At 35.2% G+C, this 13146-nt stretch overlaps 1 long non-coding RNA gene across 5 annotated transcripts in view; it reads right to left on the bottom strand.

Annotated features, from left to right (window-relative positions):
* Positions 1 to 611: 611 nt before the first annotated feature.
* LOC149786764 (uncharacterized) overlaps positions 612 to 13146 on the bottom strand; it is a 60686-nt gene continuing 48151 nt past the window's right edge. For 4 of the 5 annotated variants that reach the window (XR_016425027.1, XR_016425028.1, XR_016425029.1 and 1 more), the window contains exon 3: positions 8887 to 8983. This is a non-coding gene — a long non-coding RNA (uncharacterized LOC149786764). Of the gene's footprint in view, positions 1100 to 8886; positions 8984 to 13146 lie in introns of those variants that run through there. The other variant, XR_016425030.1, reaches the window with a different exon arrangement.

Raw genomic sequence — 13146 nt, 5'->3', positions numbered from 1 at the left:
GTACTTTGGTCTAGTTCAAGTTAAAGCCCCATTACCGCCGTTACGTGCAAAAAGTCATATATACCAAATCATCTGAACAATACTAAATCTTGAAAGATATTGGTCATAAAAGAACTCGATAATATCGACGTTTCATCACAGAATTAGCCATGTAATTTCTCCATCGAACTGATAAATCGCCACGCCATTTTTCACTTATGTACGACATAATCCGATGTGGATCGGCGACATCCTTGGGTCACACGATTTCAGTCGAAAGCTGGAACACAAGATTTGATGACGAAATGTGTCGAATGTATACAATAACTACTTTTATTTCAAAGTATGGTTTAAGCCAGATAGATCTTTTAACAAATACTTTCCTTCCTTAAAAATTTTGGCTATATTGGAAGACTGACGAAATTTATGATAAACGGCAGCATTGGGGCTTTTAGATCTCGAGCATATGGTAACAGCCATTGCGATCAAACTGTCACTCTTAAACAACATGCTGTTTCTCAAATATCACATACCAATATAAAGTAATTTTAGTGACAGTAAATGAAAATAGCATTGAGATATCCCCAAACTTGGTCTGTTGTGCTCGTTGCAGATGCACACATCTTCACTTTATAACTGTCACTCTAGCAGAAGTACGAGGAACGAAAGCTTAGGTATTGTGCATTATGCTTGCAAGAACTACTTACCTCTTAAATTTACTAGCGTACTAACGTAGCTATGGCGCTTTGGGTCAGGAATGGTATTTGAAATGTTCTTCCCATGTTTTCCAAACCTTAGCAGTACCAGACCTTACTGAAAATGCCTATTTGGATTTCCTTAAATCTAACCTTCTTCTGTTTAAATATATTCTTAAATATAATGTACGTGCGATATGTATTGCGTGCACATTTTCTATTGTACTTACATGGGGGAAACAATCTAAGTACATTTCATGTTGATGTTCCTTTTGAAATCTTACGCTGGAATATCCTTTGTTTTTTATGTTGAACATAAAATATTGACATTGTATATGCTGCATGAATTCCTATGGTCATTAATCTGATATTCTGCATTAGCTAGATTTGTCCAATTCTTCTTGGAAGATTTAGTCATCGCCCCACTAAAATAATACAAACGTAAATCAGTCAAGTATAATAGTCATGTAACGGGGGGGGGGGGTCATACTTGCATTCTCCGCCCGCGCTTAACATAATATAAATGATGCGGAAATGGGCGTTGAAGGTTATCATTGAAAACTCAGTCAAGGAAGGCATTACATCTTGGGATAAATATAGCATCATATTTGGAGATCCCATCTCGAGGATGATATTTAGTTTAACCATGTAAACTAGCAACAAGTAACAGGATCCACATAAAAGAGATAACGACTGACAACATCGGAGTATAAATATTTATTAAAACAAGATAGACAGATACTAACATCTCTAAGAAAAGTAATTTATTTTAAAATCTAAACATTGGACGCTTTATTTTGTGATAATATGTGCAGACGGGACGCTATAGGTGTACTCCAGGAGGTGAGGTTGGAGCGTGATCATAATGACAATTCTCAGGTTGTAAGTAAATGAGAACTCCAGGGAATCAGCAGTAAATCAATGCAGGGTTCATAAACAAGTAGTTAATATTACCTAATTGAAAATAACTGTTTTTTATTAAAACTTAATTGAAAGCAAATAACATGGAAAACAAAATCTACTAAGTCATAAAATCATAAAAGTCCAAAAGCTGAACGTATAATTTAAATTTTAAAAGTGTAATCTACTCTAGGCGTAATTCGTCATCTTGAATGTATGCAGTTGTATTTACATCAAGAATATATATATATATATACATGCATACATATATATATATATATATATATATATATATATATATATATATATATATATATATATATATATAACTTTCATTTTTAACTCTAACGACGCAAAATTAGATATAATAAATCTGCAGCACAAAAATCTAATTATCGTGAGCTTATTCAGCTTGTTTTTCATGTGCTCTTAGTATCTGATAAAGTTGGTTAAAGTACTGCAAATATGAAAAAAATCATGTAACTAAGTGACAAATGGGTTCTTGTAGAGGTCAAGACGCCAATATAAAGGCGAGCAGACCATACGAAGGTTCAGTCTGAACGTTTGCGCCAAAGTTAAGTGATCTTTTTAAATTATTCTTATTATCCAGATTTGACTGGTTGTTTGACATCGTTAGCTAACTGATGAAACTAAACACCCAATCAATCACAAATCAGTATAAATTAGGACAGAAATCCATGCACCATGTGATCAATAAATTGGCAGTTAAGTTTTTCACTAAGTTCTATACGGTCAGGCACCCACCCGACCGATCGCAACTAATCTACAAATTTCTGTCTGCCACTTTTATCCCAACTTGCTGATTCACAAATTTTCTCTTTAATTGAAATTCTGAATATTTGACTTACCAGCACAAAAAAATTGTACTACAATAAATGGTTTCGCAATGTGCCATATAAGCATACAAATTATTTTTTTCTGGAGGGGGAGTTAATCCTCATTTCATTTTTGTTCCTCATTTTGATCTTGTTTCATGTTGTTGATAGATACCTGTACAAAGTTAAATCCTAGTTGAAATACGATTCGTTTAGTAAATTGCAATGATGATATTGAACAATATACTCTTATAAGAGACTGATAACACCCACCCACCACATAGAGGATTCATCTTTCGTGTGTTGTCTTGCTACTAAACGCTAATCAACAAATTTTTATATTTTTTTAAAATACAAATAGTGCTAGACTATGACGCTATGCTCACACGATGGCGTAATGAAACGATAATACACGATAATTCTGGATCCACCCCTTATTAGCTATCAGATGTTGAATCACTTTCTGCTTTAATTGTTTTCGTCCGGTTTCGGTATGGAATTACACACACTAATGCTTACCATGTTTAGTCAATTTTGGTTTGATACCAATATGTATGTGTCAATCCTAAGGAACGATTTTTCATTCAGTCACACTATTTGACTGCCTGTCATTATAAATTACTTTTGGTTGACGTAAGCTTCCCTCATGATTTCTTTCTAAGCAGGGCCGGCCTTAGACCGAATGGACCGATTTGGCCCAATCGGTTCCTCGCGTAGAGGTGTCCCGCGCGTTAATTAAATAAAAACATTAAAAAAATATATCTACAGAGAGAGCGAAATTGTAAAGCGATGAAAGAAAATTTTAAGCTCAGCATCATATAAAACTTGTTTAAAAGTTTATTTTCAAATGCCGTGCTTACAGGGGGTCCCGTGCGCAAATCCAGTTTCGAAGATTAGAGTAAATGAAGGGTGGGGTTCAGATATTGTACCAGGCATAATGGGAGATCAAGTTATTATCTCTTTTCGTTAATGCGTTAATTATGCTTCTTATTTTACTGCAAGACTAGTCAGGAAACTAAACGAGCGTAAATGGTCAACTCTTCCCCATCCAGGTATATTCTCGATTTAGAACGTACAAGGCACACCATTATATCAGATTATAAATATAGCATCCCAGATTTGTCGCGAGCTTGACAAGACTAGGGTTGAATAACGAGTGTATGCCGTAAAAAAGACAAGGCTAGGGATATATGACGAGTGTACGCTGTAAATAAAACCGGCCAGACTAGGGTTGTATCATAAGTGTACACTATTAATATGACCGCTAGAGATGTGTGGATAGAGTACGCTATCAATATGCTTAGGCAACAGGACGTATGAGGAGTGTACGCTGTAAATTGTACTATACTAGGGATGTATCACAAGTGTACGCCGTCAGTAGGACCAGGTTATTGGTCTATCATTAGTATATGCTGTCAGTATAACCGAGGATACACGATGAGCGTACAATATTAATATGACCAGACTACGGATGCATGATGGGTGTACACTGTCTTTATGACCAAGCTATGTACGCATGATGAATGTACGATATAAATACGATCAAGCTAGGTTAATATCACAAGTGTACGCCGTGACTATGATCAGTCTATGGTTAGTCTTGATTCATAGGATAGTTTGCTGATCTAATTTTGTATATATTGTTGAATTTAGTCATTTTTACATTCAGACCTCAATATTTTCTTGGGTTCCGAAATAATAAGTGCATGTTCATGATTTATGTTTGTAAGAATGTCATATCATATTTCGTTATAAGAATGAGTTAAAGTTTAGAGGTTTGGTATGTAATAGGAATCATGTATTACAAGATTTCATGTATTTCTTCTCAGTAAACTCTGTGAATATGTGAATTATCTGTCTTAAAAGATTTTTATTATTTACGCTTAGGATTGAGTTTTAAATGAAATTCAACGAATCGCTAATCAGCAAAGTTGCGTAGTTAGGACAAGGAGTGGAGTCCATTATTTCGTAGGTAAGCAAGTTGTGAATTCTTCCAAATGAATAGATGGTGTAGAACGAACTTGTGCCGACTGATAGGTCAACTGATAAATGTATGCCCGAAGCGGGATAATGCATATGTATGTATGTATGTATGTATGTATGCATAAGGGGGAACGGAGAGAGGAAGACATACATACATACATACATACATACATACTGATGTGCAGACATACGCATACATCTATACCCTAATTGATGTTTGTTTGTTCTCAGTCGTTGTTTTATACAAAACATCTCAGTATTCCTCATGGACGTACTATAGCTAACGTTTAAAAAGATGCGCCTCTTATTTCATTTGTTGAAATGAGTGTATGTTGGCGGCTTGTGACTTTTTCATTATTTTGAATGTTTCCCCCGTGAAACTGTTGTTATGTATTTGTTTTGTTGTTTTCCTTTTACATTGCAATTCGGCTGATTCATATTTTATTTTTTCTGACACGAGAAACATAACTCAAGCAAAATTCAAAACATGCAACTGTAGTGATCATTTTAGCAAATACTGAATTCAGTAATCAAAACCATTTAATTATGCTATGTTGAAACATGTTATGTTGAAACATAAATGTCTTGGTACGGTGACAGGTCGCTAAGCGACATGGCTCAGGCTGATACTACCAGTCCGAGAAGTCATAGGTTTACAAAGAATTATTATTTTGCGGCAAACATAATAAAATTTAGACTACTAGAGCTTATCGGTTATGTACAGTGTTACAATAATTGAAAATGGATTTTTCTAACCTTTCGTGAATATTTGATAATTATTGTCGCAAACATTATCTGAAACATTTCTTGAAATTTCTTATAAACATAATTGATATTGGAGTATGCACAGTCGTGTGGAAAAGTTCCTCTATGGTAAAAATACACTAATCTGTATCATAATCCTCTAATTTTATTTTCACCGGAAGGGTTAGTAAAAAAAAAAAAAAAAAAAAAAAAATTAATACGTTGAAAACAAGCTAAATTGTTTTGAATATATTCCGTATTAAAGCAATTACTGTATAGGACACCCTTGGTGTCAACACCAATGTTGGGAAGCAATTTTGCAAATGTCGTCGATATTTTAGGAATCTGGAAATCTTAGGACAAAGGGCTTTATACGGTGTATGGAAGAAGATCGACAAGTTTCGAAATCAAAATTCATGTTCATGTCTTATACAGCGCCGTTGTTGGCATCAGAAAAGTTCTATCTAATCAGGTAAGGAGCATCCTGAAAGTTATGAAAGAGGTGCATGGGGAAAATGATTAATCCGTGCAAATATGTGATGATTCAAAGATAACTTCACTAGGCTTTTCTCACATAATCACTTAATAAGTGTAGACAATTTTTTTTATTTTATATATACTGTAGATCATGTAGCACGTGCTACATGAACATATGGCTCACCATACAATTTACATTTATCTGAGGCATGCTTGAAAACAATGCTCGAGTTTTGCCGTAGTAGAGAGTAGGAATTATACCAGATTATGTAAGGTAATGTATTTAAACAGATGTGGACACACGTCATCGTCGACAGGATTCCGCGCTTAACAGTAAGTATACCTCCCACCGCCGACGCCAAATGTCACGCAGGATTTGTTGCTAACTTTACCGGCACGGTATCTTATCATCAGTTATCGTCATTCGAATATACCTAGCATTTTTCACATGTACATGACGTATTTACTGATATCGATATTACTTACAAGATGAAAAAACGGAATACAATTATCTCTGTTTGTTTGTCTGTCTGTCTTTGTCTGTCTGTCTGTCTGTGTCTCTCTCTCTCTCTCAGTAGGTCACACATATGCAACGAAACGCAAGTATTGAATATAATTGTGGTGAAAAAGGCGGCATTAAACTTTAAATAATTCTTAAATATAGAAAGATAGAAAGCATTTATTTCTTTCTGGAGTCAAGGCCCCTATTTCGAAATAAAGAAGGATATAACATTCCCAGTTTACTTTGCATCCGTAAGCATAAAGACAATATTACTTTTATGGAAAGTTTGGCCGACAAACTGATTTTATTTCCTGAACATAAAGTAGCTGCCCTGCCGAGTTAAAGTCTCGACGAGAATTTTCTGTAAAAGCAAAAACCTCGTGCAGAAGCGGACCAGCTCAGTTGTAATTCATGTATATGCCTCTTGCGTTATTTACAGCAAGCAATTCAATTTGCAGGATTATAAACTCATTTTGGTCACGCAAAATTATAAAAATCTATGGTGCGTATAAAAATATATGGTGCGTAATTTTAAATTTCCTGTCCTAATTCAAAATACCGTTTGTACTTGCATGCAAGACTAGTCAAAAGGCAAACTGCACAAAACCAGAACGTTCAATTCCATTAGCTTATAAAGAACTTCCCTTCCTTACAGCGTACTCGCTTTAAAGTCGAGTCCAGCTGCAAACAGAATAGACCCTGATCTGCCGTCTCATAATGCTCTGCTAGGTCACCTTCTATGTTGATCAGCGCATGTGTTGTTTGTTTCCTTGATTACTCCTAACAAACCACACATGCAGATCTACCGCTGCTTAGTACGGCATCCGATCGGAGTCTGTGCAATTTGCAGTTGGTGTCGGCTGACAAGCGAGTATAAACATATATATGAACGCATGGATGCCTAATAAATATGTCCTCGAACCAATTCAAACGTATTTTCTTGTTATATATATATATATATATATATATATATATATATATATATATATATATATATATATATATATATATATATATATATATATTTACGATTGCTCCATAAAGTAAGGCGCGCTCCTGGGTAACCCACTTGTACATAATTATTAACACTCATCATCAATTTTGTGCAATAAATAATATTTTATACGTTATGTCATAAAGAGCATTCAAGATGACACGACTATCACGATTTATATGATCACATGTCTTCCAAAATCATGATAATCTGAAAATCGATCTGATTACTAAGAAAAGAATCCGTGTATGCAGAGAACACCGAGGCAGACATTATAAAATTCCTTTGTATTTCGAGCTCATCTAAGCCGATACTACGGAAATTCCCTATGCAGGAGATGTTGAATATATTCCTCATCTGGTATATTATGAAGGATCGAATATCAAACTTAATTAAAATATGTATCCAAAATATTTCTCTATGTCGCACAGTGCTTTGATAGCAAATAAATCCATGGGTTATTACATCTAGGTAAGAATATGATTTTGTATTTACAAACTTGCATGGTATTAATTGGAACAATGATCAGAACGTTCGCAAGGGATGTAATTAACTGCAGTTTTGTTGTTGTTTTACTTTGCCATAAAAATGAGGGTTTTATGGAAGTATGAACATTTCTGAATCTTTTGTTTTACATGGAATTATGGCAAAAGTTTGTAAAGCTTTCGTTTTTATACTCATGACCAGCGTGTTTCATAATTGGTTTTCATTGTATTTTTGACGGAAATTATTGTCTCGAACAAAACTTTCAATAAATTAGTAAATATTTTATTTGTGCAAGATACTGCATATATCGGAAATAACACCTTTCTGTTCTGTAAAATCATTTTCTAGAAAGAGAGAGGTATAATTTGAATAGGTATAATTTGAATAAAAATATTATTTTCGATGTTTGCATTTTCTGGAAAATAGCATAGTTTGCCAAAGAAAGTTTAGTATCCTTTTATCAATTTCCAATACACTTCTCCTTATCACCAGTAAACTATCACTCATTCCTGACAGTGTGGGTTGAGGAAATTTGGTGCAATTATGCTGAAATACATTGAGCTTTCTTAAGTTTGTGTGTCTGATATTCGAGCAAACTTCACAACCATAAAGGGCTGATGGCATCATATTTGTTATACACAACCTGACGTAAGCAATATAATCGGCTCTAGCTTCATTTCTGCCAATCCTTACAAGGGAATACAGTTGATTTCTGCATTTAGTACAAGACGCTGAGTACGTTTGTCAAACATTTTCATACTGGAACACACAGGAATCCCAAAATGCCCTGTTTCATTTAAAATAGGTATATCATGATTGCCTGATTTACACCTGAACGTCTCATATGTTATATTGTTGGAACTGTCATGATGAATAATACGCTTTCATTTCGCTGTATATTTCTCAGATGATTTTATATTTATTTGCATACGCTTGTCTTCGACACAAGTATCGGAAGTGAAGTATGTTTACTTAAAGTAGTGTTTCTTTTTCATTATTTAAATAATAATAAGTTGCAATGAGGTAACTATTACAACTGACAATATATTCGTTTTTGATATTGCAATTTTACATAATTCCATTAGCGTGCAAGTGATGACACTGGAAAATTACGACAAAAAGAGTATTAATTTTGATGACACGCGGGGACCTCAAAAACGTGTATTTATTTTGAAAGATGAAGCAATTTTTCCTTGCATTCTTTGTATAGTGACTCGAGACGGGTTAACGTTCGAACGACTCCTAGATCATAAAAGAATGAGTACACAACTAATGCACTACTACATTTTAATGAAAAGCTAGAAACTCATGCCATATCAGGTAAACAAGACCATTAAACCTGTGTCTGATTCGCCCATCCACTCTTCACTCCCACCTTCCGTCTTTTCTAAAACAAAAAAAAAACCAAAAAACAAACAACCAAAAAGCAAATTTCTTATAGACATTTCACAAGCATCAAGAGGAGTTCATTGTACGAAAGATGTGATCATAATGAATAACCTCGGTGAAATGTAATACTATTAATAGAAAATAGAATGTTCAAGAACCCGTTTATCGTTCTGTTTAATAGTTTTACCAGAGGAAATGCCTCTACATCACCGGCTACCAGTACTTATTCGTTTGCAAAAGTATCTTCTTGACTTGATCCTTAAAGCTGTTAGGTAAAAAGAAATTCCGCTTGCATTAAGTATGGCTCTGCATAGGGTTTATGTACTAAGGACAGTGTAATATAAATGCCAACAGGTAAAACCATTAAATCCGATTTATCCCCAATATTAAACGTGATCTGCTGAAATAATCCTCGAATCAGCTTTTGATATAGAATTTTTTTTTACATTCATAAATATTACGGTGGGGAGGGATTTAAACAAGATACAATTACAAATAGGTTATTTCTTTTACTCAAGAACGAACAACAGAATCTGAAAATGTAGCTAGATTTATAAGTGTAACGCACATTTAAACTGCCGTACCTTTTAAGACGTAAATGTGCAGTAATCGGTATTTATCTTATGTTGGAAATCAGTGAGTTTTTGTCACTTTATCTGCTTATGATGAAATACAACAGTTACATGATACAAAATTAATAGAATACTTGATATCCATCGACGCGAGAGAGGAAATATCCCTCCCCACCCTTCACCTCCGCATGGAGGATACACACGTCCGATCTTGAAGATGGAATTTCCTATAAGCACCAATACATAGTGAAGGATTTTGTTTATCAAAATCCTGAACTAAATATGAGGGTCGAGGTCAAAATGACGTATTGTGAATACTGATGAAATATTAAAAGCTTCTGTTTAGTGAAAAGGATATGAGCCACGGCATTTTCTGGACCTACATGTATTTGAAACACGTGCTTTCGATTCCGAACAAAAGAGTCAGGTTCCGATTTCAGTAATGACTGTTCCAAACTCAAGACTGTTAAACGACTGAAATTCCATCAATAAAACAATGTCTCTATTTTTTCAGCTCCAACCTGGATAAGCTCTAAAACGATTCTTTTTCCTAAAGAGTAACGTACATTATTAACCAATCCTGTCCAGCCAAACCCATATATACTCTATTTTATGTTTTCCCATTTCCATTCTAGTTCCCATTATCCCATACAAGTAGTACCATGTGTCCTATATCCATCTTTGATTTCCTTGACAGACCGAAGAATAGTAGTTTAATGCATAAGTAAGCGATGTGCATATTTCTGCTTGTCAAAGATTACATTAGTGAATATTAAATTATATTTCAAGTTCATTGTCACTATATAAAAATGGCGCATTTCAGGCAACATTTAAGTATTTGAGCTTTATTTTAAAAAATCAGAAAAAAAATATTAAAATAAATCTGTCCAATAAGAGTCACCTTGTTTAATATCACCATTTATCTCTCTTCGATTTAATATTGAAATATATTACTAGCCTTGTCATATTATGTAATTAATGAGTAAAAGGTCAAGGTGACCATCTATATGTACATGCATTATTACTGAAAAGGAGATTTAAATGACAGAAATTACCTAAAATTCCCCCCAGAGAATATATGATTTAAAAGTAATGTAAGGTAGGCATAAATCCATTAAAATACAAGATATGAAGTTTCAAAACATTCACTGAAAGAAATTAATGGGATGCAAAGTCATGAGAGGTCATCACCATTTAGCATGGTGGAAGAGACCTAAGTGATCATATCGGATGCATTATGTTTCAAAACACAACTTGCAAATATCATATTGGTTACCATAATTACTCTGTAAATGGTAAAATGTATAATCTTTATACATGTGATTGCATAGATATAAACCAATGCGCAAAACACTCCACCTAGCAGAGTCAAATCTACACAATCTACACATGGTACACATTCCCCTTCTTGGCAATTGTTGATAAATCCAAATATGTGCTTTACATCAAACTGAAAGTCACTCTGTGGTTTACAAAAGGTATTCATTTTGCTTGTTATCCACAAATAGAACCATATGATTGCATTTATAGTAAAGTTAATTGCACTTGAATATGTGGAGTCACTGTATTGTTGTAGGTGTCTATGGGACTCATGATACTAATTCAGTTCCCATACTGAACTTATGCAAACACCATGATATGAAAAATTCAATAACTTTAAATTTCTGAGTGCCCATGATCAAACCTATATGTAAGGTAGAGGGGGGCAAAACGTCCCATTTAACAACTTTTGGTAATATATGGCATGAGTTGCATGATTTTGTTCGCAATTGGATAATTTATTTAAAGTATCGTTACGTCTAACATAATTGAATGATGTTTGGTTACAATGAAGAAACTATTTACGAGAAAAATGAAAAATGGTAAAACTTTATAAAGGGGCATTTTGCCCCTATGGTGGGGCAACACGCCCCCTCCGGGGCATTTTGCCCCACAAAGCATTCGACATCTGTAAAAGTCTGTAAAACTACAGGGATACTAACGAACCGTAAAATCAAGTATTATTCCTATATGGATATTTTATATATGGCAAAGATGCCAAAACTACATACTGTTGCCCATGATCAAACCTATATGTAAGGTAGAGGGGGTAGAGTGGCCGAGTGGTCTAAAGCGCTCTCCGTTACGGATCACTGCCATCTCACCTCTGTCTGCGTGGGTTCGAGTCTCGGATTCGGCTAATGTGGGTATGTGAGAAAGCTTGCCAGTAGCTTCTCATGGGTCGGTCGTTCTTTCCGGGGTTTTCCCGGGTTCTTCCTCCACCATTGATACTGGCCGCCATGTATAGCCTATCGTGTGCTGAAAAATGACGTTAAACCCTACAACAGCAACAGCAACATACTGTTGCATCATTCAAATTAGCACAACAGTGTGGATAAGCAAGCAGCTACAACAATGCTGAAGTCTAAATAGTTCCTAATTTCCATTGGTAATGAAGAACAAGACAAAGCCCAAAAGTCGTGAATGTTCCTGGTAAATTCGTTATTATTCACACTTAGCACAGCGAAATTGGATATTGAGGGTGGTGCCACAGGATTCATGGCACGAGCTGGAACATTCATTGCACTGCGGCCAGGAATCTTCTATTAAGGGATCATCACTTCCTCTATATTCAATTTCGCAGTTTCCACAAATGTTGTCTTTATTATGTGTTGTGTCTGCTGGCAAGGCAAGATCATGTTTAGCAACTGACTTTGGACCCGAAGTCTTTTTTCCCTTTTCGTGATCCTCTATACAAGTTGTTTTCCTAATCTTAGATTGTTTTCTACATATCTTTGCGTCCTCTCAATATGTCTGCTTCTTTTTCTTAAGCATTCCTGTCTGTTTTGAAACTTGGATTTCGTTATGTTTGCTCCCACTTGCCGTACAGTCTTATCACATTTGCCTTTTGTATTTGTTATCGTCTTTCTTGCTTTTTCAATAAGCATCTGTTTATACTGTGATGACATTAAGTTCATGGCTGATTCTGCCTTTTGATTTCTTGTGCGCTGATTGATTATTCTAGGCTTTGGCGAACGTTTAAGCAATACGTTCATAAATGCTGAATCGTCTGCCTTTTTTTTCATTCGTTATGAGATACCCCCAAGGTAGCACTTTCCGTTCTTCTAGCAAGAAAAGCTTCGTCAAACATTTTCCGAATTTCTGTCTCATCTCGACGATGGCGGAAGAGTGATGTGTTTGTTGATTATCTGGTGACTGAATATAAATTATTTTGTCTGTCTCTGGATTACCCGACCTATCCACAGTGGCTGTAGAACGACCAGTTAGCAGAAATTCAACGGTTTTGCTTGGTTCAGTCAATGTTTCTATATTGTCTGAAGTGATCATACGTTACTAAGCTACTGATCACCAACTGACCTATTTCCCTCATTCGATGGTTCTGTATCGCCTGCTCCACCTGCAATAACTATAGGAATACCAACTGATTGTTTGTCAGCTGTCTGGTCCTCTTGAAAAGATGTTTCTGCATCACCCGACCCCTCCGACATGTCTATGCAGCCAGTAACCGACAGGTGATCAGCTCTCTTATTTGATTCAGTCAGTTGTGATGACATAGGTAGTGCTTGTTGACACGCGTTAGGCCTTCTGA

Source organism: Sinohyriopsis cumingii, chromosome 12 (assembly GCF_028554795.1).
Source record: "Sinohyriopsis cumingii isolate HCF-2022 chromosome 12, ASM2855479v2, whole genome shotgun sequence".
NCBI classification, from domain to species: Eukaryota; Metazoa; Mollusca; class Bivalvia; order Unionida; family Unionidae; genus Sinohyriopsis; species Sinohyriopsis cumingii.
This window is presented reverse-complemented; position numbering and strand designations above follow the sequence as displayed.